The sequence below is a fragment of the Bos javanicus genome, chromosome 17, assembly GCF_032452875.1.
Source record: "Bos javanicus breed banteng chromosome 17, ARS-OSU_banteng_1.0, whole genome shotgun sequence".
NCBI classification, from domain to species: Eukaryota; Metazoa; Chordata; class Mammalia; order Artiodactyla; family Bovidae; genus Bos; species Bos javanicus.
The window spans coordinates 60,552,249-60,577,067 of NC_083884.1; the positions used below are offsets into that span (position 1 = coordinate 60,552,249).

General features: G+C 47.0%; 1 long non-coding RNA gene across 3 annotated transcripts in view; it reads right to left on the reverse strand.

Moving 5' to 3' along the window:
* The window catches only part of LOC133228883 (uncharacterized), a 155,990-nt gene that overhangs the window by 98,894 nt on the left and 32,277 nt on the right, over positions 1-24,819 (reverse strand). For all 3 annotated transcript variants that reach the window (XR_009730404.1, XR_009730403.1, XR_009730402.1), the window contains exon 4: positions 14,279-14,354. This is a non-coding gene — a long non-coding RNA (uncharacterized LOC133228883). The remainder of the gene's footprint in view (positions 1-14,278; positions 14,355-24,819) is intronic.

Consider the following 24,819-nt stretch of genomic DNA (forward strand, 5'->3'; position numbering starts at 1 on the left):
TTTCTTTTTCTTGCCTGATTTCCTCCCGTGGAATCAGCAGGGACATTAGAGAGGAATGTGCCTGGTAACCCAGCAAGCAGGCCTTACTCTTCAGCTGACAAAATGTATTAACGCCACAGAAGAGGAAAAACGTCCCCCAGCCCACCCTCAATACACGCACACACAATGCAACTCATAAAACACCGATGTTGTTTTCAGCTGACCCTCCAGTGCATGGGCCAGGGTAAATAGATCTGCTTTCTGTGGCTTTAACCCCCCTTCCCCTTCTCCACCGTTGCCACCTCCCCCACCCCATGTTTGAACCGCTCAGATCTGTCATAACATTGTGTCTGTTTATCCAAAATATTTCCACTCAAAACGCTTGTTTCTTCCACCCAACTGACATGTTGACACAGCTCCTGACAGCTGAGTGACTCTGATTGAAATAAAATGGAAAGCAAACACATTTGCATACAGTTTATAGACAGCCCGGGTCTGAGGAAGTTAGGGAGATTGAAATCAGGATTTCTTATCTTGCATCCTGCCCCCCCTCCCTCAGGGTCCCTCCCTCATCTTTTTCCAAGCTCTCTGCTTCTGGAAAGTGTTGGAGTGAAGCATGGCCCCATCACTGGCGTGGGCAAAACTTCCTTTATGGTTTCTGCCCAATCTTCTCCTTTCTTCGGCTGGGGCATTCAAAACTCTCTGTGATTTTCTTCTGAAACGTCGTCTCCCATGTTTTCCAATATCTGAGAGCCTGAGGGTATCTAAACAAATGAGCTCTGTGCATTTTGAGTGGAAACCATCCCTTTTTTGAAATCATTTCCATAAAATCAGAGAGTTGCACTAATATTCATCTTCCATGTATACTTTCTCAAATAGTCACGAATACTCCTCTTGGGAATTCCCTGGCGATCCAGTAGTTAAGATGCCACACTTTGATTACTGAGGGCACAGGTTCAATCCCTGGTCTGGGAACTAAGATCCCGCAAGTTGCGTGGTGCAGCCAAAACCCCCCCAAAACTGCTCTTAATCATTGAGATAGCCTGGGACACACTGAGCTTCAATACTTTCTTTTTGGCTGCTCCTTGCAGCATGTTGGGATCTTAGTTCCCCAACCAGGTATTGAACCTGTGCCCCCTGTAGGGGGAGCACAGAGGCTTAACCACTTAACCACCAGGGAAGTCCAGAGCTTCACTCCTTATCTCCCCTACGTCCTTAGGAAATGCAACTCCACCTAACTCCCCGCTCCTTTCTGTTTTCATAAAGGAATTACAAACGAGCACTCAGAAAATTCAGGGACAGCTGCTGCCTCCATCACATGCCCATGGTGGGCACGTTAACTGAATAGATCACTTTTTATCACTCAATCTCACACAACCTCAGAATCCTACTCAATACAGCCCTCCGGGTACCCACCACAAGTTGATCCGAATTGGCCTGCAAGACACCACCTGTTTCCAACCTCTCATCTAATGTGGCTCTCAAAGCAGCGTCCCAAGAAGAACAGTAACCCAGTAACCCAAGTTGAATAGGGAACTTGTTAGACATACAGATTCTCAGGTCCTACCCCAGACCTACTGAGTCAGAAACTTGGGGGAGGTGTGGCCAGTGGAGCCAGTGTGCACTGGATCACAAGAGCCACAGTGGGGATATTTATACCACAGGAATTGGCTACGGATCTGGACTTCTTCCTGACCCCATGCCCATCCCAGAGAGCCTGCTATTAAACACTGACCAGTCCACCACTGGCTGGGGCCCAGAGATTGTATTTAAAGATGTTCCCCAACTTTTTCTGAAGCAAGTAAATGTTTAAGAACCACAGTTCTAAGTAAAAATCAGAGACCTTCAACTGGAATTGCCTGAGGAGCTTTTTTATTCTTTTTTTAATATTTATTTGTATTTATTTGGCCAGGTCTTAGTTGCGGCTGGCAGGATCTCTGATCTTCCTTGCGGCATGCGGGATCTTCAGTTACAGCCTGGAAACTCTTAGTTGTGGCATGTGGGATCTCAGTTCCCAGACCAGGGATCGAACCCAGGCCCCCTGCATTGGGAGCGTGGGTCTTACTTAACCCCTGAACCACCGGGGAAATCCCCTGGAGAGCTTTTTAAACATACTCATATTCGGGCATCATTTCAGACCAATGACACCAGAATCTTTGGGGCAGGACCTGAGCGTTGGTATATTTTTAAAGTGCTTTGTGGATTTCTAAATCCACAGTGAAGTCTGAGGTCCACCAGTCCACACTGTGCTTCTCAAACTTTAATATGTGCCCCCAAGTCCTGGGACTCTTGTTAAAAGCAGATTCTGATTCCCCAGGTGGCTATTGCTATTGGGCTAAGGACCACACTTTGAGTAGTCAGGCTTGAACCCCCTTGACCTTGCCCTTTCTCCAAATGGAGTTATCTTCTCCAATGCCCGTCTACCGACCCATCTTGATCCTCCTCCCTCCTAGGAAGAGACCAAGACAGCCAACCGGTCCTGACTCACCTGCCTACCACGTGGGTGCATCAAAACGGATATTTACATAGCCTGTAAAGAAAGTGGGTATCAAAGCACAGCATTTGCCTAGAGAAACCAAAAGGCTGTAAAAAGGCTGAAAGACAGACTCAGGCAAATCTTTTTGCATACAGTTGATAGGCCTTCTCCAGGGCCCAAACTGCCCTCCAGGTGAGCAAAGCCACAGTTATAACTCACCCTGGAGGCTGGCGGAGGTCACCAAAGGGTAGGGGGCACCCCCACAAAGACAGAGCCTAATCAGCTAACCCCTCTTCTTGTTTCCCTTCCGAGGCTCTCTGATCATAGGAGGGGTTGGGGTGCAGGGATTTTTTTTTTTTTTTCCGGGCTCTTGACTCTTCTCAAGGGACCAGCAGAATGGGCAGTCAAGAACTGGTCTGACCATCACACCACCAGCCAGAAACCTCTCTCTTCGGAAAGGTGGGTGAAGGCGGCCTCAGACCCTGTCAGCAACACCAGATGCGAAGGCAGAGAAGGGAAGTCTACAGAAGCATTCCAAAATGATTTGGGGACCTCCTTGGTGGTCCAGCGGTTAAGAATCCACCTTCCGATGCAGGGGACATGGGTCTGATCCCTTGTGGGGAACTAGGTTCCATATACTGTGGGGCAGCTAAGCCTAAACACCACAATTAGAGAAGCCTGAGTGCCACAGCAAAGACCCAGCAGGGCCAAAAATTATGAATAAAACAATTTCATCATAGTATTAGGAAGGCAGCCTGTGGGCACACCTGACTTTTTCCCGTGCTGTTCCCTGCACTCAAGATGCCACCCCAATTCTTCTCCTGCACCAAAATCACCATCCTCCTCATCACCGTCCTCCCCACCACCCTCTTCCTCATCACCATCCTCATCAGCACCATACCAAATGTACACCAAGCACTTGAAATGGGCCACAGGCTGGGGTAAGGATTTTTCACAGATGAGCTTAACAACAATGCCACTTGGAATTACAGTTGGCCCTTATGTGTATGTGTATTCTTTTTTTATTATTATTAATTTCTACAGGAAATCACCTCTGAATATTCACTGGAAAGACTGATGCTGAGGCCAAGGCTCCAATATTTTGGCCACCTGATGCAAAGAACTGACTCATTGGAAAAGACCCTGATGCTGGAAAAGACTGAGAACAGGAGGAGAAGGGACGACAGAGGATGAGATGGTTGGATGGCATCACTGACTTGACGGGCCTGAGTTTGAGCAAGCTCTGGGAGAAAGTGAAGGACAGGGAAGACTGGCGGGCTGCTGTCCATGGGGTCGAAAAGAGTCAGATATGACTTAGCAACTCAACAACAACATGGTTGCTTTACACTGCTGTGTTAGCTTCACCGCACATCAAAGCTAATTAGCTACGTGTATGCATATATACACCCTCTCTGGGGGTTTCCTTCCTATTTAGGTCACATGGAGCACTGAGTAGAGTTCCCTATGCTATGCAGTGCATGCATGCTCAGTTGCTCAGTCATGTCCAACTCTTTGTGACCCCAAGGACTGTAGCCTGCCAGGTTCCTCTGTCCATGGAATTTTCCAGGGAAGAATACTGGAGTGGGTTGCCATTTCCTACTCTAGGGGATCTTCCCAACCCAGGGATCAAACCTACGTCCCTGCAATTCCTGCACTGGCAGCTGGATTCTTTACCACTGTACCACCCGGGAAGACCACGCCATACATTAGTTTCTCGTTAGTTATCTATTTTATACACAGAAGCAATAATGTATATTGTTGACCCTCTTCAACAGGTCAGGAAGCAGAGATGTGGAAAGGAAAGTAGCTTATCCAAAGCTACATCACAAGGGGCAGAGGCAGGATTTGAACCCAGGTCAGTTGGATTCAAGAGCCAGTGTTCTCATTACAGCCCTGGAGGGTTCGGTGCATGCATCTCTGTTTTGAGTTCTTCCATGGTTGCTGCTGCTGCTGCTAAGTCACTTCAGTCGTGTCCGACTCTGTGCGACCCCATAGATGGCAGCCCACCAGGCTCCCCCGTCCCTGGGATTCTCCAGGCAAGAACACTGGAGTGGGATGCCATTTCCTTTTTCAGTGCATGAAAGTGAAAAGTGAAAGTGAAGTCACTCAGCTTGTCCGACTCTTAGCAACCCCATGGACAGCAGCCCACCAGGCTCCTCCGTCCGTGGGATTCTCCAGGCAAGAGTACTGGAGTAGGGTGCCATTGCCTTCTTCCATGGTTACGAACTCCCAAACGCATGGGCCCTCCCATCTGTTCCCATGGTATGGCACCTCTGTCCCAGCACTGCTGCACTATCCTACCTCAGGGCCTTCTCACCTGCTGTTCTTTTCACCTAGAATGGAATGCTCTTCCCCACTGAATCTCAGGGATTCACCTCATTCAAATCTGTATTCATTTCCCATGGCCGCTGTAACGAATTACTACAAACTTAGTGGTTTAAAGGGTTTCCGTGGTGACTCAGATGGGAAAGAATGTACCTACCAATGGAGGAGACTCAGGTTCGATCCCTGGGTCAGGAAGATCCCCTGTAGAAGGGACTGGCAACCTACTCCAGTATTCTTGCCTGGGAAATCCCGTGGACAGAGGAGCCTGGCAGGATACAGTCTATGGGGTCTCAAAGAGTCAGAAACACCTTAGCAACTAAACAGCAGCAGCAGCAGTGGCTTAAAACCACACGAACATATTACCTTTCTGTTATAGAGCTCAGAAGTCTACAGTGAGGTGGCCAGGCTGCGTTTCTTCTAGAGGCTACTAGAGAGGATTTGCTTCTTGGCCTTTTCTAGCCTATACAGACCACCCATACTCCTTGGCTCATGACTCTGCATCACTTGGACTTGCTTCCGTTGTCACATCTCCTCTGATTCTCATCCTCCTGTTCTTTTCTTATGAGGATCTTACAATTATATTGGGCCATCTTGGATAATCTAGGATGATCCTCCATCCTACCTTATCTTAATCACTTTTGCAAAGTCCCTTTTATCCCATAAGATGACACAGTCAAAGGTTCTAGGGCTTAGGATGTGGACATATTTAAAGATGCATCGTTCTACAAGAAGTTTCCTACTTGTGATGCAAACTAGCATCTTCCTTCTCTCACCCGTATCCTCCTCTCCTTGTATCCCCCCAGCACACGTGCCACAATCAGATAACATCCTGTAGCTCTTTGTTGGCTGTCAATCTCCCTCCCAAGAAGAGAATTCAGAAGGCCGGGACCAGGGATTTCCTTGGTTGTCCAGTGGCTAAGGCTCTGCTGCCAGTGCAGGGGGCCCGGGTTTGATCCCTGGTTGGGGAACTAGATCCCACGTGCTGCAACTAAGACCTGGTGCAGCCAGATAAATAAATGTGTGTGTGTGTGTGTATTTGTAGTAGTGTGAGTCAGTCGTGCCTGACTCTGTGACTCCATGGACTGTAGCCCACCAGGCTCCTCTGTCTCTGGGATTCTTCAGGCAAGCATACTGGAGTGGGTTGCCATTCCCTGTTCCAGGGGGTCTTCCTGACCCAGGGAATGAACCCAGGCCTCCTGCATTGAGATTCTTTACCATCTGAGCTACAGAGAAGCTCTAATATGTATATAAAGAAGGCAGGGACCTTATTTGTTCATTCCTCGGTACTCAGAACTATGCAGGCATACAGTAGGTGATAATAAAGGCTTGCCAACTAATAATAGCTGATGTCACCAAGGACGGTCCAGCCCATTTCCCTCACTGGACTGGGGAGACCAAGGCCAGGAGACCAGGGCAGAGGTCCTGACTGATGGCTCCGTCTTGATGGGGATCAATGCTCAGATGTTAAATGGAAAAACTGCCCTTTCAGCCCCATCCTCCTGCCTCCTCCCACCCCTCCTGCCCCTGGGGCAATAGAAGCAACCCGGGCCTCTGTGTGCACCTCAGATGCACACACGAAAATCCACACGGCTGAGGCGTGTCCCAACACCCCGGGGGCTCCTGAGAGAAGAAACTATAAACAGGCAGAGGAAAATGGGGTGTTGATGACATCACTCTCTCCCAATCGAGCCCGTCCGACAATACTCCACTATCCAAGCCCCAGTCCTTTCCCAGCCTCGTCAAACAGCCCAGTGATTTAGCAAGAGAGCAGTTCTCATCAACTTCATCCACATACCTCCTAAATATCCATCACGTGAGGGGAAATGAAACCCTTCCAAGAACACTGACATGATTTTTTCTGCTCTCCAATTCCTATCTACCTAATTCCACCATTCTCCAACCCAGAGTTGCTGCTTGAAAATGCTGTGGGAGAAAGTGAAGGTAAGAAGGAAGAAATGAAATCTGACTATTTTGTTTCTCTGCTCAAAACTCTTCGGTAGGTCGCATTTTCGTGGCTTTGTCTCTTGCTAGCTGTGTGTTCTCAGAAAAGTTGCTCAACCTCTCTGTGCTGCCCCGTGTGCTAAGTGGTTTCACTGTGTGCAGTGGTGCACGTGTGCTAAGTCATTCCAGTCGCGTCTGACTCTGCGACCTCATAGACAGTAACCCACCAGGCTCCTCTCTCCATGGGATTCTTCAGACAAGAATCCTGGAGTGGGTTGCCATTCCTTACTCCAGGGGATCAACCCGACCCAGAGATCAAACCCACATCTCCTGCAGCTCCTGCTCTGCACGTGGATTCTTTACCGCTGAGCCACAGGGGAAGCCCAGATAGCCTAGCAATTCCACTCTGAGGTAAATACCCAAGCCTAGTGAAAGTAAACGTCCACACATTTACCTGACTGTTCATACAGCGTTATTCACAACAGCCAAAAGGTGGGCCAACCCAAATGTCCATCAGCGGATGAATGGATAAACCAAATGCAGTATATATCCAAACAACAGGATAGTACTCATCCATAAAAAGGAATGAAACGCTGGTCCATGCTCCAACATGGATGAAGCTTGAAAACATGATGATGAGTGAAAGAAGCCAAGCACAAAATGTCACATATTATACAATCCCATTTATATGAACTATTCAAAACAGGCAAATCAGGGACTTCCCTGGCAGCGCAGGGGATAGGACTCTGCACTTCCACTGCAGGGGGTGGCATGAGTTCCATCCCTGGTCGGGGAACTAAGATCCCACCAGCTATACAAAGAAAAAAAAAAAAGTTGTGAATGTACTAAATGCCACTAAATTCTACACTTACAAATCATTTAAACGGTAAATTTGTGCTATGTACATTTCACCACAATTTCTGAAAGTGAAAAACAGAACCCATATTACCACGGTCCTCTGAAGGTCTGAAACCAAATGCATTCATGCCAGCCCCATGCCAACAGATTGCCCAGTGGGCAGAGAGGAGCAAAAGAGGCAAACAAGGTTCCCTCCTCCAGTTGGCCGAAAAGATCCATGTCTCCCAGAGCACTCTGGGTTCAGCCAAGCCCCAGACACGTTTTGCCTGCAGCACTTCATTCCGGCTGTAATGAAATTACGTGTGTGTGCTTACAGGGAAAGGGAGCGGGTATGGTTTTAATTTATTTACGCTCAGTGTCTCAGAACGCAGTAGGGTAGTTGCTGTTTGATGTTGGAGGCATTCTGCAAGGCCTCTGCATAAGCCTTGGTTCTCTTCGGTAACAAGAAACCAAGGTTAGCTCAGACTAAATTGTCTTGAAAGTCTGAGTGGAACAGGGGTTCCAAACATCGAGCTTGCCAAGGAAACACATTCCCTCATTCAAAGTAGGCATGAAATAAGGATCTGGTTCCTGGGACCCAGGGGTTTCCCACAGAATTCAGAAACTCAGACGTTTCCCAAAATCTCACGAGCATTGTGGTTCAGAGTCATTTAGGAAGAGAGAATAGAGGAAAAAAAAAAAAACCTTTATCAAGAACCTACTGTGATGGCAGGTATTTGACAGATGTTCTTTCTATCAAACTCCATTTTCATGATGAGAAAACTAGGCCCCAAGAAGTAAATCGAATGGATTAAGATGTCAAGGGGAGCCTGAACTTGGATAGGACTGGTCCAGTGTCTGGTTATTTCAGTTTAACCACCTGTTACAGTTACCATGGCTGTGTAACAAATCACTCAACCTGTGATGTCAAACAACCACCATTTGACTATGTTCACAGACTCTATGGGGCTTCCCTTAAGGCTCAGCTGGTAAAGAATCTGCCTGCAATGCGGAGACCTGGTTAGATCCCTGGGTTGAGAAGATCCCCTGGAGAAGGGAAAGGCTACCCACTCCAGTATTCTGGCCTGGAGAATTCCATGGACTGTATAGTCCATGGAGTCGCAAAGAGTCAGACACAACTGAGTGAATTTCACTTTCACTTCACTTTCTTTCACGGACTCTATGAGTCAGAAATGTAGAAAAGGTAAAGAGGGTATTATGAGTTGAATCGTGACCCCTCCCTCCCCCCAAAAAATAAGATATGTTGAGTCCTTAACCCCCAGTATCTCAGAATGTGACCTGATTTGGAAATACTGTCTTTACAGAGGTGATCAGGGTAACGTAAGGTCCTTAAAAGTGAAAATGTTAGTCACTCAGTCTTGTCTAATTTCTTCTGACCCCATAGACTGTAGCCTACCAGGCTCCTCTGTCCATGGAATTCTCCAGGCAAGAATATTGAAGCGGGTAGCCTTCCCTTCTCCAGGGGATCTTCCTGACCCAGGGATCAGACCTGGGTCTCCTGCATTGCAGGCAGATTCTTTACCATCTGAGCCACCAGGGAAGCCCAAGGTCCTTAGGGACACCTAATCTAATATGACTGGTGTCCTTATGGAAATTTGGTACACTTTTGGTGGGATTATAAATTGGGGTAGCTGCTGTGGAAAACAGTATGGAGGGTCCTCAAAAGTTAAAAACAGAACTACCATATGACCCAGAAATTTCACTTCTGTGTATCTACACAAAGACAACGAAAACACTAAGTTGAAAATATATACGCACACCCATGTGTATAGCAGCATTGTTTGCAATAGCCAAGATATGGAAGCAACTTAAGTGTCCACTGATGGATGAATGGATAAAGAAGATGTGGTGGATATATATATACTATATAAATACGGACAAAGAAATATTACTCAGCAAAAAAAAAAAAAAAAACATTTAAATCTTACCATTTGCAACAACATGGATAAGTCTAGAGGGTATTACAGCAAGTGAAACACATCAGATGGAGAAAGAAAAACACTGTATGATGTCACTTACATGTAGAACCTAAAAAGCAAAACAAATAATAAAGAAAACAAAAACAGAAGGACTTCCCTGGGGGTCCAGTCATTACGAATCCGCCTTTCAATGCAGGGGACGCAGGTTCTAGCTCACAGGTAAGGGAATGAATAAGATCCCACGTGCCGCAGAGCAACTAAGTCCAAGCACTGCAAATTCTGAGCCCGAGCGCCACAACTAGAGAGCCCTCTGGCCCCACCGAAGATCCTGCAGGCCACAGCTAAGACCCGAGGCAGCCCAAAATAATAATAACAATAAATTTAAATCAAAAAGACTCAGATGCAAAGAACAAATGGTGGGGGGTGGGGGTCACCAGAGGGGAGGGGTTGGAGTAGGATGGATGCAACAGAGAAGAGGATGAAGAAGTACAAACCTCCAGCTTTAAAACGAGTCATGGGATATAATATACAGCATAAGTCAATGATATTTCAGTAACTTTGTATGGGTGCAGATCACTAGACTCATCACGGTGATAAATCCATAATGTATGCAAAAGTCAAATCACATTGCAGTCCACCCGAAACTAACATTATAGTATACATCAGATTATATCTCAACTTTTAAGGAAACGAAATTTGGAAACAGACATGCACAGAGGAAAGACGATGTGAGGAGACGCAGCAAGAAGGCCATGCAAAGACAGACGCTAGGAATGATGCTGCCATGAGTCATAGAATGCTGAAGATGCCAACAAAGGACCCAAAGCTGAAGAGGTGATAAAGGATTCTTCCCCTCCGGTTCTGAGGGCGCATGGCCCTGCCCACAACTTGATCTTGGATTTCTGGCTTCCAGAACGATGACGTTCTGCTGTGTTAAGCCCCCCAGTTCGTGGTACCTTGCAACTGTAGCCCTAGGAATCTAACACACAAATTAGAGACATCCTTAGTGGTCCAGGTTAAGACTCCACCCATTCCGGGCAGGAGGCACAGGTTCGATCCCTGGCTGGGGAAGTTCCATACGCCTTCAGGCCAAAAAGAAAAAAATAAAGTTAAAGAAAAAAAATAGGACTTCCCCAGTGGTCCAGTGGTGAAGAACCCACCTGCCAATGAAGGGGACTCAGGTTCCATTCCTGGTCCGGGAAGATCCCACATGTCTAGGGGCCATTAAGCCAGTGCACCACAAGCACTGAGCTAGAGCTCTAGAGCCCACAGCAAGAGAAGCCACTGCAGTGAGAACCCCGTGCACTGCTACTAGCCCCTGCTGAACCATAGCTAGAAAAAAGCCAGCACGAAGCAATGAAGACCCAGCACAGCCACAAATAGATAAAAAATAACACAAAATAACACACCAACTAGAGCAGTGTGTGTGTGCTCGGTTGTGCTCAACTCTTCGCGACCCCATGGACTGTAGCCTGCCAAGCTACTCTGTCCGTGGGGTTTTCCAAGCAAGAATACTGGAGTGGGTTTCCCTTTTCTTCGCCAAGGTATATCTTCCTGACCCAGGGATGGAACCTGAGTCCCCGGCAGCTCCTGCAGGGGCAGGCAGAATCAACAGAGGTCAACACAAAGCTGAGTGTCGGGTACCAGTTCATCATGTCCCCTGGCATCCAGGCCTGTCTCCTGTGAGCTGCTTTGCATATGGGATTTCTGCACCTGATTGCATTTGAAAAGAGCTTTCCCTGCTTATAAGAGCACTTTGATTTTACGACAGGGGGGATGGAAACGGAGGTCCAGAGAGAAGTGGGACCTGCATGAGGTCACCTGGTGACTCAGCAGCAGTCCTAAGACAGGAAGGCAAGTGTTCGGGCTGCCGATCCTTTTTTTTTCTCTTCTGTCACCACTCACTGTGGTGAAGGCCCAGGAGGCTGGGGGACAGGGCTGCATTCAGGGTGTCATTTCGCGTGGCTCCACTTCAAAAGTTTCTTGCCCCTAGTTGGGCCCTCTTTTCATCACTGACTCTGTGACTACAAAGATGGTGCCCTTATTGCATCAAGCACCGAGGCTCCAAGGCCAACCGGGCACGAGGGCTGGGCCGCTCCCCCCTCCCCAACCCTGACCTTATGGGACGCCCTCTGCAGAGGTGAACGGCGGGTGGGAGCTGGCAAAGCAGGCCCAGGGCATAGGGTTAGGCCCTGATAACCCGAGATCAAAGCAGCCTGTCAGCAGTGTCAGCTGAGAGGCCGCCAAGACAAGCTACGCGGGCAGCTTTATCTCCCCGCTGGCCCGAGAGCCGGGGCCGGGAGAGGACCATGGTTCCCGGAAACTATTTCTGGAAGGCCAGGAGGGAGCCAATGGGGCCCTCGCTCGTGGCACACTGGCTCCAGGTCTGTCTCCTGCAATCTCACGCACCGTGCCTGGTTTCCGCTGTCCCACGTTTGAGTTCCTTCCTGCTCTTTCATCCACGATTTTCCGTCTTCATAGATTGGTGTGTGCACACACAATAAAGGTGGTTTTTCTCTGCCGGGCAATTCCTGCTCTCCACTCTTCTCTTTCACACAGAGAAGATGGTCATTGCCCTCAGCTCCCTGCCAACACACACACACAAATCTGCCTGTCTCACTGCAGGCCATTTCCACGCTCGCATTCACAGACAACCAGCTTTCTTCCACCTTCTTTTGTATTAATACCATGTGCATTCCTGCATGCACACGTATACACACATACGCATACACACACACTCACACCTGCCCGGGTTCCAATCTCCAAACCTGCTTCAACCGGAATCGTCCATAGACAGCTGCCAATGAAAACAATTAAAAAAAAAAAACTTGCCTTCCTCTCAGTGATTATGAACTCTGGGACCATTTCCACCAGCTGATGCCTAGACTTTTTTTTTTTCCCCTTCAAGGTGTTGACCCTTTCGTTTGCAGCTGGAAGAAACCCAGCCACTGTTCTTGCTCCAGCTGTGGCCTCTGTCAGCTGGGTAGCCCACAGCTGGCCGGTTTCAAATGCATCCATGGGAGCCCAGTGATCTCAACACTTTCAGAAAGGAAGATGGGGGGAGGGAAGCCACGTTCCCAATATGTTATCTGAGAGATTCCAGAAACTTCTGCACCCCCAAAACTTTGAACTTCCCTCTCTGCCCTTAAACTAGCACCTGATCTCTTGACCAGGTGTCTAGCCTAGACACAGGAAGAGAGAGGGACGGGGACATGGTGGATATACTTACTACTTTCTGCCATCAGCACCTGTAGACTTCAGAACTTCAGCAGACTAGCTGGGCTGAGAATTCCCTGGAGCTCCCTGGTGATTAGGACTACATGCTTTCACTGCAGGGGACACCAGTTCAATCCCTGTTCAGGGAACTAAGACCCTGCAAGCCTTAAGTTTCAACCACGAATAAGTAAATAAATATTTTAAAAGATTAAAAAAAAAAAAGCAAAAACATATTACTCAAGAATAACCAGATGGAAGAGAAGCACAGGGCAAGGCACGTGGGAAGGGGCATACCCTTAACCTGAGGGTGCCATTCTCCTCAAATATCCATGGGTTCACCAGCCTGGAAGGTCTTGGAACCTCCTCATTTTGGGGTTTTGATGAAGGCTTCATTACACAACCATGACTTTTTTCAAGATTCTTTATGTTTGTTTTTTGATGTGGACCATTTTAAAAGTCTTTATTGAATGTGTTACAATATTGCTTCCGTTTTATGTTTTGGTTTTTTGGCCACCAGGCATGTGTGATCTTAACTCCCCGGCTAAGGGTCGAACCCACATCCCCTGCATTGAAAGACAAAGTCTTAACCACTGGACCACCAGGGAAATCCCTGCGAGCATGACTGATTAAATCATCAACCACTGGAGACTGGTATTGCTCTCCAGCCCCTCCCCACTTCTCCAGAGGTTGAGGGGTGGGACTGCAAGTTCCAACCCTCTAATCCCCTGACTGGATCTCCAGGCAATCAGCCCCCATCCTTAGGTGCTTCCAAGTCACTTCATTCACATAACAAAAGACATTTATCGGCTCTCAGCACTTTGGAAATTCCAAGGGTTTTAGGAGCTCTGGGCCAGCAAAAGGAACTTGAAGACCAGATATGTATTTCTTATCATGAATCACAATATCACAATCACCACCGCCCCACCTTGCCTCACCGAGCCCTCATCTCACTGGTGGTATGTAGCTCTCCTCTCCAAGATCTTAGAAGGCCAGGAATGTAACAACTTCTGTGACTCAAAAGTCCACCTGTGGATTCTAGTCTTGGGCAAAGCTGGATCTAAACACTCAAGCCTTTGCCTCCTCAACTCTCATCCTCACGTTTCATTCAGTTGACTTTCTTCCAAGCAGGCTCTCGGCTCTCTGTAGCCAAGAAGACCCTCAGAAGTTCCAAGCTAACATCTTACTAAAATAGCAACCCCAGCCAAGAAGATGCTCCAGTTTTTTTGCCTATCCTCATTAAGAGTCCCAGGAATGCATCTCATTGTCCTTCCTGGTCCAGGTCGGTCACACAGCCATCCACAAGCCATGGACTCTGGCCAAGAGTCAGAACGCTCCGATTGGTCCGGCCTTGGTCATGCACCATTCCTGGACCTTGGGGATGAGGGTCAGCCTCACCTGAATTATCTGCACACAGAGCAGAGGAGACACAATTTCCAAAGGAAAAAAAAAATAAGTGATTTACAGAAAAGGAAAAGCAAGAAAAACTGTCAATGGCCATTCTGTATGTCCTGTTGGTTCACAGCGGCTGTACACAGCTCATTGCAGAGATCTGGGTCACACATACCTGCATCTGAAGGCTGCCTCCATCACTTTCCAGAACTTGGGTAAATGGTAATCTTGCTAAGCATCAATCTCCTCGTCTGTAAAGTGGACAAAAAACAAATATCAGCTCGCAAATTTATAAAGTTTAGAAAGGATGCAAAAATCATAGGCCATCTGCCACAAAGATGATAATAATAATAGTAAATATTGTTACTTTGAAAAAAAAAAAAACAATGCCCATAATTATCCTAGTTCCTGGCTTCTATACAGGAGTCTCTTGTTTTTCTCCGTCTTCTTTCTTCCTGTTATTTGACGCTTTGCCTTTTTCTTTCTTGCAAAGATTAAATACACACACACATACAAATAGGAGTCCAATCCAAATAACCCACTCATATCAACTAGAGGAGGAAGAGAAAATCTGTGGAATTCATTTATATTGAACTGTGAGCAACCAGAGACTTGTGTAGTGGAAAATATGCATAAGGCTTAAAGGAGGAAAAGGATATTAAAATAGTAATTTTCCCAATCACATCAAGACAGTTCTTTCAGCCCTAATAACAGGATGCATAAAAACACATCTGTCAAAAACGGTCCTACATCTCCAAGCAGAAACCAAATGAATTGAGTTTCTGCTCAGGGACAAGGTAGGCTGATTGTCGTCAGCTTTGTTCCTTTTTTTCTTTTTGCCTTTTTTCTCTCCAAGGCATTTTGTTTTTGCTTCCGTCTTTGTGAAACTGGCTCCTGTTTTCTCCCCTGTTCTTCTTCCTTCCACATGATTTGAATAGGCCCTGAGTCTGCATTGACCAGGAAGTCCACTGGACAGCTTCCAGAGGCTCCACACAGGTCACAGAAGGCAGTATAAAATCTAATGATCAAGTCCTAAGGGTCCCACCTGGTGGCTGACTTCCCCCAAAGACCCCATATCTACTGCTTTTTCTAGTGGCTGATGTGGCAGGCCAAGATGGGTTAAATAGAGAAAGGCTGTGATCTGGTCTCCCAAGTGGTCTAAGCTTGAACTGACATTAGCCGGTGGTCGACAAAGGGCTAAAGACATCTACGGCCAATGGGTGAGAAGGCCATGATTGCAGATAAATCTGGGCACTTCTTTGGGTCCTAAGAACCTAATTTAGTTGCGAGTTGGTCCCTAGAATTTCCTCTGACATCAGTGGAGCTCTACTAATGGAAGATCAGCAGCATCGGGGGATTATTGGCTGAATATCTCTTTTTTGTTGTTTTGTTTTTATTTACTTATTTATTTTTATTTTCACTGTGCCATGCAGCCTGTGGGATCTTAGTTCCCTGACCAGGGGTTGAACCCATGTCCCCAGCAGTGGAAGGCAGAGTACTAGCCACTGAACCACCAGGGAAGTCCCTCTGGCTGGATTTCTTGATGGCACTCCACCATGCTGGAACCCAGGTCATCTCACCCATGTACCTTAAAGTATGGCTCTCCTTCCTGCCTTCCAGGGCAACATCAGGGCACCAGCCTCAGAGAGACAAGGGAAGGCAAATTCCAGAGATGGAATTAACACACGGAAGTCTCACATCCTTGAAAGGATGGGGCATTTAAGAGTGGAAAATCTGAAACTGAGTCAGAGGGACTAGGATCAATTAGAGGCAAGGAAGAGATAGCTGGGGAACTCTTGAAAATATTTTCCAAGCCAGTGGCAAGAGAATGAGCTTGGAGAGGGAGACATGGCCAGATCTGAAAGGACTTGAGCATCACCCCAGGCACACAGGTGATCCATGGCAGGGCTGAGAGCAAGACAGTAGTGATCACAATCACATTTCAGATCAGTTGGGCTGCAGAAAAAGTGGATGTACGGAGGGAAGAGTGGAAACAGCTGACAGAAGGCTCCTGTGGAAATCTAGAGAAGAAAGGAAGGCAACCAGATCCAAGACTTTAGGTTAGGGTTAGGGAGACAAATCAACAGCTCCAAGCACAAGTCGAGAAATAGGATTAGAGGGACCTACCTCCTGGTCCAGTGGTTAAAAATCTGTGCTTTTACCACAGGGGGCCTGGGTTCAACCCCTGGTCAGGGAACTAAGACCTCATATGCTATGCAATGCAGCAGCGGAAAAAAACCCAAAAAGGCAAGAAATAGGGTTAGAAAGGAAGACATTTTTAGGCACAAGAGGCAATGGGTAAACACCTAAAAGCTTTCACCCTAAGGAGCGTCAGTCTAAACCAGTCACCCTAACTTTAGTCTATCACAAGTTGGAAATCTTCATTTTTTTTCTTTCGAATTGCCCTCATGGACCTCTGAGTCACAAGCCTCCATGCTTGTGCCGAATGCATCATCTAGCAGGCTCTGAAATTGGCTGCCCCGACGTGGTGCTGGTGGTGGTTTGGTCACTCAGTCATGTCTAACTCTTGTGACCCCATGGACTGTAGCCCACCAGGTTCCACAGTCCATGAGATTTCCAAGGAATGAACACTGGAATGGGTTGCCATTTCCTTCTCCAGCCCAGGTGTGGTTCTATTATTTAGAGTCTTCATTAGAAGCTGGTAGAGAATGGATGCACTTAATAGTCCTCTTTGATGATCTAGTTAGTAGGTGAGAAGAATTAAAGGGATGAGGTTTTGAAGGCTCCAGAACATTTAGCAAGCCAATGTCTTAATCCAAATTCAAAAAATTGTGATTTCAATGCAGCTCTTAGCAACAGAGCTGGAAAAGCAAAGCTGTGTTGGAGAGACATTGTTTTATGTAGAGAAGAGAAAAAATACTTCAGGCACTCAACGCTTGGAGCTAGGTACTTTCTTGGTGGTCCAGTGATTGAGAATCCACCTTCCAAAGCAGTGGACCCCTGCTCAGAGAACTAAGATCCCACACACCACAGGGCAACTAAATTAATATTGAAGAACCACTGGATGGTCCCCAGCCCTCTAGCAAAAGGCATACATACCCACCAGCCTGTCCTCAAATACCAGCTAATCAGCAATAAAAGTTGCTATGATTGTTCATCCCAGTGGATCTTATCCAAACAGATTGTCCTAAGGCTGAGCAGGGCAGAACTAAAGGAGTAACCAGGGTGGGTAAACTCACCATCTGAGAGTCAATTAAGCTCTCACTACTCAATCCAGATCACAAACGGAAACATTCCACATGGACACTGACCATCATTCATGAGTAAGATAAGTGACTCTTCCAGTTCAAATAGGGCAACTCCCAGGCAAAGTCAGAAGAGTTGGCCATCCTACTGCTGAGCAATGATGTTCTTTTCTATGGTGATTTCAGAAAACATATGGACCAATACACAGTCCATTCTATTGGGAAGGAAAGAGAATCCATTTGCTCGGTTGCATGTATTTCAGTCATCTTTTCCAATGGAAAGGAAATTGGTCCCACCACAGTGGTGCGTGCAGGCTCTGAAATCAGATTGCTATGGGCTTAAATCCTTGCTTTCCTCTACAAAATGGGAACATTCCTAAGTCATGCCTCTGATGCAAGAAAATGTATGGAAAGTGCTGAACACAGTGTCTGGCTTGTAGTAAACATTCAAAGCCATGAGCTGTTTTTTATTATTAGAACTTTCCATCTAACCCCACCCCAACCCCAATCCCCTCGATGGAAAGCTACTTAGAGCTTTTAATCTCTCTCTTGGCATTTCCCATTTGACCTAGGCTTTGAGGAGCTTCTGTAATTCATCCCCTTTCCCGGGGCCTTAACTGCTAGAGTCCAGTTCCAAGGTTCCTTTTTGCAAATTTGTAACCTAGAAGATTTAGGAAACCTTTGACTAAAGTGACTAACATGATTGAATATGAAAGGGAAGCATAACAATCGTGTCTTTCCTTGGGAAGGAATGAGTTATCTCTAGGAGGAAGGGAGTTTTCTAAGCCCCCAAGATGTTTGTTAACAGAGATAAAGTGTCTAAAAAGCTTAACACACTGGTCCAAACAATGCCATCATCAAATTATTATCTTTCACCTGAACAATTGGTGGCCTCCAAGCTGGACTACTTTCTGCCTTTTCGCCCAAGAGTCTGTTCTCCACCCTGCAGCCAAAAAGATCTTTTCATTTTATTTGACTTTATTTTATTCTAATTTTAGGGGGCACAGTTTGCAGGATCTCAGGTCCCCAGCCAGGGACTGAACCTGGGCCAAGGCAGTGAAAGAATCAAATCCTAACCACTGGACTACTAGGGAATTTCCTAGAGGAGTCCTTTTAAAATATAAGGCAGCTGCCCTGGTGTCCATTAACAGGAGAAAGGATAAATTGCAGTATATCCACACACAAAAAATACTACCCCACTATATGGGGATGACAGAGGACGAGATGGTTGGATGGCATCCCTGAGTCAATGGACAAGAGTTTGAGCAAACTTTGGGAAATGGTGAAGGGCAGGGAAACCTGGCATGCTGCAGTCCATGGGGTCATAAACAGTCCAACACAACTGAGCAACTGAACAATAACAACAACCCCACATTTCGTGTGTGTGTGTGTGTGTGTTAGTCGCTCAGTCATGTCCGGCTGTCTGTGACCACATGGACTGTAACCTAACGGGCTCCCCTGTCCATGGAATTCTCCAGGCAAGAATACTAGAATGGGTTGCCATTTCCTTCTCCAGGGGATCTTCCCAACCCAAGGATCAAACCCGGGTCTCCTGCACTGCGGGTGGATGCTTTACCCTCTGAGCTACTACTGAGATGCATATATATATATATGTGGGTAGTTATAGCATGGATGAATTGCAAATATTGGGTTGGGCAAAAAGTTCATTCAAGTTTTTCCTAACATCCTATGGGAAACCCGAACAATCTTTTTGGCCTACCCAATATATTACAGAGTGAAAGAAGCATGACTACCTACAGCGTGATTCCATTCACATGAAGTTCTAGAATAGGCCAAACTCACCTGATGAGAAAAATCAGGACAATGGTTGCCTGGGGGCAGGGCAGGAGGGAGGGGCAGGGTGATAATACTCTCTAGCTTGATAGGGGCTGGGCCTGCACAAGTATGTCAAAAATTGTCAAAATTCAAAGAACAATGAGCCTTAGATGTGTGCATTTCACTGTATGTAAATTTTCTCTTTAAAAACAAACACTGACCTCTGCTTAGTGATCGGCATGCCAAAGTGTTTGGGGATGAGGTCATAGGAAGTCTGCAACCTTGGAAATGCAACAAAACAAAAGATGAATCGAAAGATGGAGAAAGGGATGAAGACAGGGGTAGGTGTGCGATGAAGCAAACACGAAATTGTGAAGTGCAGAATCCACTCTCTGGGTATGCGGGTGCTCTCTGTATAATTTTTATCTTCTCTATATGCTTGAAATTTTTCATAAAATAAAAAGGAGGGAATTCCCTGGGAGCCCAGTCATTAGGACTGCAGGGGGCCTGGGTTCAATCCCTGGTCAGGGAATTAAGATCCTACAAGCTTGTGCAATGGCATGGCCCCCCCAAAAAATTAAAAAATAGAAAAATTAAAATTAAAAATAAATTTGAGAATAATTTAAAGTAGGGTGAGTGGGCAAAGGGAGTGGAAAGGAAGATATTCACTCCTTTTCAAGACAGCTTCTGTTTTCTTCAGACACAAAGCCAAAGTACTTGCCCTGGGAGGGTCTACAAGATCTGGGCTCCTCCCAACTCCCAGCTCTCTGGTCTCATCTTTTGCCACCATCTAAACAATATTTACTGATGACCGAAGCCTCTCGGACCACTTTCCGTCCAGTAACGGCAGCCTCCTTGTTCATCCTCCAACAAACCAACCCTGTCCTGGGTCAGAGACTTTGCATTCTGTTCCCTCCACTGTTCCCCCAAATTTCACAACCTTGATTCCCTGCCTTCAGCCTCTGCCCGAGTCTCCTCATGACTACGCTATGAAGCAGCACTTCCTGCCCTCACTCTCCATCCCTTTGCCTGTTTCATTTCATCGCCTGCTGCATGAGACTCATTTGTTTAGCCCCCACCTTCAGCAATATAGGCACTTTACTTTGTTCCCTGTGGTATGTTGGCACCTGGAGTGGCACCGGGAAGATGTCCCTTTAATACTTGTTTAATAAACACGTGGCTGAATGAGTGTGATACTGACACCACTAATAATTATCTTTACTGAGTACTCGGTAAGGGCTGGCCCCAAGCTAAGCCACTGACTCCCATGTTCATTCTTAAATGGTGTCTAGTCGTTAAGTCGTGTCCAACTCTTTTGCGACCCCGTGGCCTGTAGCCTGCCAGGCTCCTCTGTCCACGGGATTTCCCAGGCAAGAATACCGGAGAGGGTTGCCATTTCCTTCTCCAGGGGATCTTCCTGGCCCAGGGATCAAGCCTACATCTTCTGCATTGGCAGACGGGTTATTTCCCACTGAGATACCAGGGAAGCCCATGCTCTCAAATAGCCTATGGCTATTTTGACAACTGAGAAAAATTGGAGTTTAGGAAGATTGATTTATCCAAAGACCAGACTGAAGAAGGGCAACCCATCTGCCTGATGCTTTCCCCCCTTGCCACAGGGCAGGAAGGGTCTAGAAGAGGGAGTCCTGTGGGAGAGAGGGTGGGAGGATGCTACCAGGACTGGCAGAGGTAAAGCCCCAGGTGCCCACACATCTGCGGACATCAGACTCTCCACTGTCAAAATCCCAATGACATCTAGTGCCCCTGGCCCCCAGGGTCAAATGGGCCGGCCAGCATTACCCCTGGGTTTCCACTTTGATCAGCTCTTCTACATCATGGTCTCTGTTCTTTTGTGTCTGTTTCCGTTTTGGCCAGGCTGCATGGCTTACGAAACCTTAGTTCCCCGACCAGGGATTGAACCCAGGCCCCAGCAGTGAAAGCACAGAGTCCTAACCACCGGACCAGCAGGAAAGTCCTTGATCTGTATTGACAAACTGCCTTTCAGTTGCAAAGATGACATTAACCCCCACATCAAACATCTTTCTTCCATCTCCTATTATATACACAGCCTGTATCTATTGACCTTAACACTGCAGTTTTTTTAAGTGTTGAAAAATGTTCGTTTTCTCCACGATTAAGTAGACCATATCAGATGATCAAGTTTAACACATGGGGAAAAAATGTCAAGAATGTTTGCAATTATTCATAGATAATCTGTTAGTGAATAAACATTCAAGAAGTGAGGGGAACTTCAGCTGTAGCTACATATGTGTACTGAGCAGCTACTATGTGCCAGGTTCTATATCAGACACTAGCGGATGAGGAAGCGGGGACTGGACGCTGCAGAGCTCAGCCAGTCACTGTGTGACCTTGGCCAAGTTACTCAAGCACTTTGAACCTCAGTTGCATCTTCTGAAAAGTGGAGATAATTATACCTCCTTGAAAACTCTGTCATGTGGAACATAGGAGATAATGTACATTACAGGGTCTAACATAGTGGCCAGGACATAATAGTCCAGGGAAAACATGCTAGTTCGGTGCCCACGTCTTCCTCTCTGGCTCCCTCCCGCTTCAAGGAGACCCTGAGACGCACTTGGGTAATTCTGACATCTCAGCAGACCAAGTTAAGTGCTCCAGGTGAGGAACTGACCACAGACTAGTATTTAATTCTATGCCTAGGGATACTCACAAAGGAGGTATTTTTGTCCCTGTGACACAGATGGGAAAACCAAAGTTCAGAGAGAATAAATAACTTGGCCAAGGAGAATACAGTGTTTTAGAAGGCTCCTAGTTCTTCTCTTGTTCGTCTCATGGAAGACAGATTCCAACTAGCCATGAAAATCCAGAAGGGCTGCTTGGAGGAGGTAGCTCTTTCAAGAGTCTATTGGGACTTCCTTGGTGGTTCAGTAGCTAAGACTACGAGCTCCTAATGCAGACCCGGGTTCGATCCTTGGTTCAAGAACTAGATCCCACATGCCACAACTAAAAGTTTATCTCTGCATATGAAGATCTGCTTCTCTCTCATACCAAACTCAGCATTTCTCTAGGGGTCTGCAGCCTGGATTCCACAGCCCAGAGGTATGCCACTTTCCTTCCATCTTTGGCTTTAGCCCAAGTGGGCAGCAGCACAAATTTCCTCCCCTGAACACTAGTAAAACATTCAGAATCACAGAGACCTCCGCAGGACACCACCACCCATCTCCTTTGCCCAGTGGTCTCCACACCCTAAAGAGATTTGAGAAAGACTCTTTGAGACTCTGCTCATAATCTCTTTGAAAACTCCCTCCCACTGGTTGGTTATGTCAGACCTACTTTTTTGTCACTTGGTGACGGGGTTTTTTTTTAAGGGGAAGGGGAAACCCAGCAAATACTACGACATCATCTTCAGGATGGGGGATCCTGCTCCCACTAAAAATATGTGTGTTCTGGTTATTTACAATGACCCGTTTATTTGGGAAGGACTTTTTTCTCTTCCTTGCATGTCCCCTAGCTGTGTATACAGTGAAAAAGGATGGGGCTGGGCCTGTAAGACTTTTTCCCCCCCCTCGGCTGTGTTTATCCACCCAAGAAAGTATTTTAAGTACTTTGTTTCCATTATGCTATTCTGAGCCCATTACTTGGTGGGGTGATTAAAGATTGCTTTTGGCAAGAGAAGAGAAAGCAAAGTGTTTGTTACTTCCATGACTGTTAGCCTTTCCCAGGCAGTCTTCAAAGGGGAAAGCATAAACACATGGCATTCAAAACACATATTGGCTTCATCCTAGGAGTCCTGGTGAACGTCCGGCACTTCACCTTCGCCTAGGATCTGAGGAGCTGGGACAGGAAGCATGAAAAGGGCTCTTTGGAGAGCATCTTGGAGGCAAACTGACCTCTCTGGGCTCTTCTCCCCACCTGTGTGGTCCTTGGTCCTTCTCCTTGGGGTCTTCTTGGGTACCTCCCTGCTCTTCCTGGGCTTCCCTGGCAGCTCAGTTAGTAAAGAACCTGCCTGTAATGCAGGAAACCCTGGTTCAATTCCTGGGTTGGGAAGATCTGCTGGAGAAGGGATAGGCTATCCACTCCAGTATTCTTGGGCTTCCTTGATGGCTCAGCTGGTAAAGAATTCCCCTGCAGTGTGGGAGACCTGGGTTCGATCCCTGGGTTGGGACGATCCCCTGGAGAAGGGAGCAGCTACCCACTGCAGTATCCTGGCATAGACAATTCCATGGACTGTATAGTCCATGGCGTCTCAAAGAGTCAGACACGACTGAGAAGCTTTCACTTTTCACTGCTCTTTCAATTGTGTTTGGATCCAGCCACAGACAAGACAAATGAGCTCTCTATGTTCACAGGGCTTAGAGTCTTCTGGCATGGTCCACGGACCTTAATCAAAATAATTCTACCAGTGAGTTTCCAAGGGGTGATACATTTCAGGATGGAGGACAGGATGTGTCGTGGGCTTGGGAGTAGGAGTCCGAATTTTTCTTGGGGTCAGAGAGGACTTCCTTGCATGTGCAAATCTGAAAGATAAGCCCGAGCTGGGTAGGAAGAGGTCTCCTAACCAAAGGCAGCAGAGAGAAGGGTTTTTTTTTTTTCCCAAAGGAGGGAAAGAGGGAGTTCCCTGGCAGGCCAGTGGTTAAGACTCTGAGTTTCCATTTCAGGGGGTGCGGGTTCAGTGCCCGGTAGGTGAGCAAAGATTCCGTACGTTACGTGGTGCAGCCAAAAAATAATAAATATTATTTTCAAAAGAAGAAGAAGGGAAAGAAGGTGAGGGTGGGCTGGAATCCAGAGGACACGGGCAAGGTGATGTAAACAGGTCAGAGAGGTCTCAGGTGCCTCCTCCCCGTATAACCGCGTACTGCTACTGCTTAGCCACTTAAGTCGTGTCTGATTCTGTGCGACCCCATGGACTGTAGCCCACCAGGCTCTTCTGTCCATGGGATTTTCCAGGCAAGATAGTAGGTGCTAAATACAAGGTAATGAAACTAGGAGTGGAAGGAGGAAGTGTCAGCTAGAATAGAAGGGGCCAATCCCTTCTTTCTTATCTTAACAGCTGGGTGGCCCCTGGGCAAGATGTTTCGCTGCCTCGATTTCCTGTCATACGAGTAGCATTTGCCTGACCTCACAGGGCACGTGGTACATAGTTGTAACTCAACTTTAATGATACCCCTTTCCTTGTTTCCCTGAGAATCTTGGGAGACTTGCATGAAGCCACAAAACCCCCATCATCACCTCTGATCGATTGCTCCTTTAAATGAAAGCCCAAGACCTGTCAGTCCGGCTGGCCAGAGGACCTCACTGCTTGCAAAGTTGCTGTAATCATTCACCCTCCATCCCTCCGATCCAAACGCGTTGACTCTTTGAAGTCAACAGCTGATCTCTCCTGGGGATCTTGGGGACGTTGGTATCTCCCTGACCTATCTCCCAAACTATTGGAACAAGCCATGAGATAAAAGGTGGGTGGGGTCTTCGGAAGACTCCCATTCCCCTCCCTGGGCTGGGGAGGAAATCTGCATCGGTCAAGATAGGGTTACAAGTTAGACAAAAGCATTTCTGTGAACTCACACCCTTAAGTCAAGGGCCTCTCGAAAATTCAAAATGGCACCTGCAAGTCTGGGCATGTCTGGAGTGCTGAAAACGTCTGGGAATCTCTCTCTTCTAAAGCCAAGCGGGCAGCTTCAGAAACTCAGAGACTCCAACTTCTCAGGCAGAGTGAAGGCACAGGCTGGGCTAGCCCACGTGCTCCTCTGCTCATGAC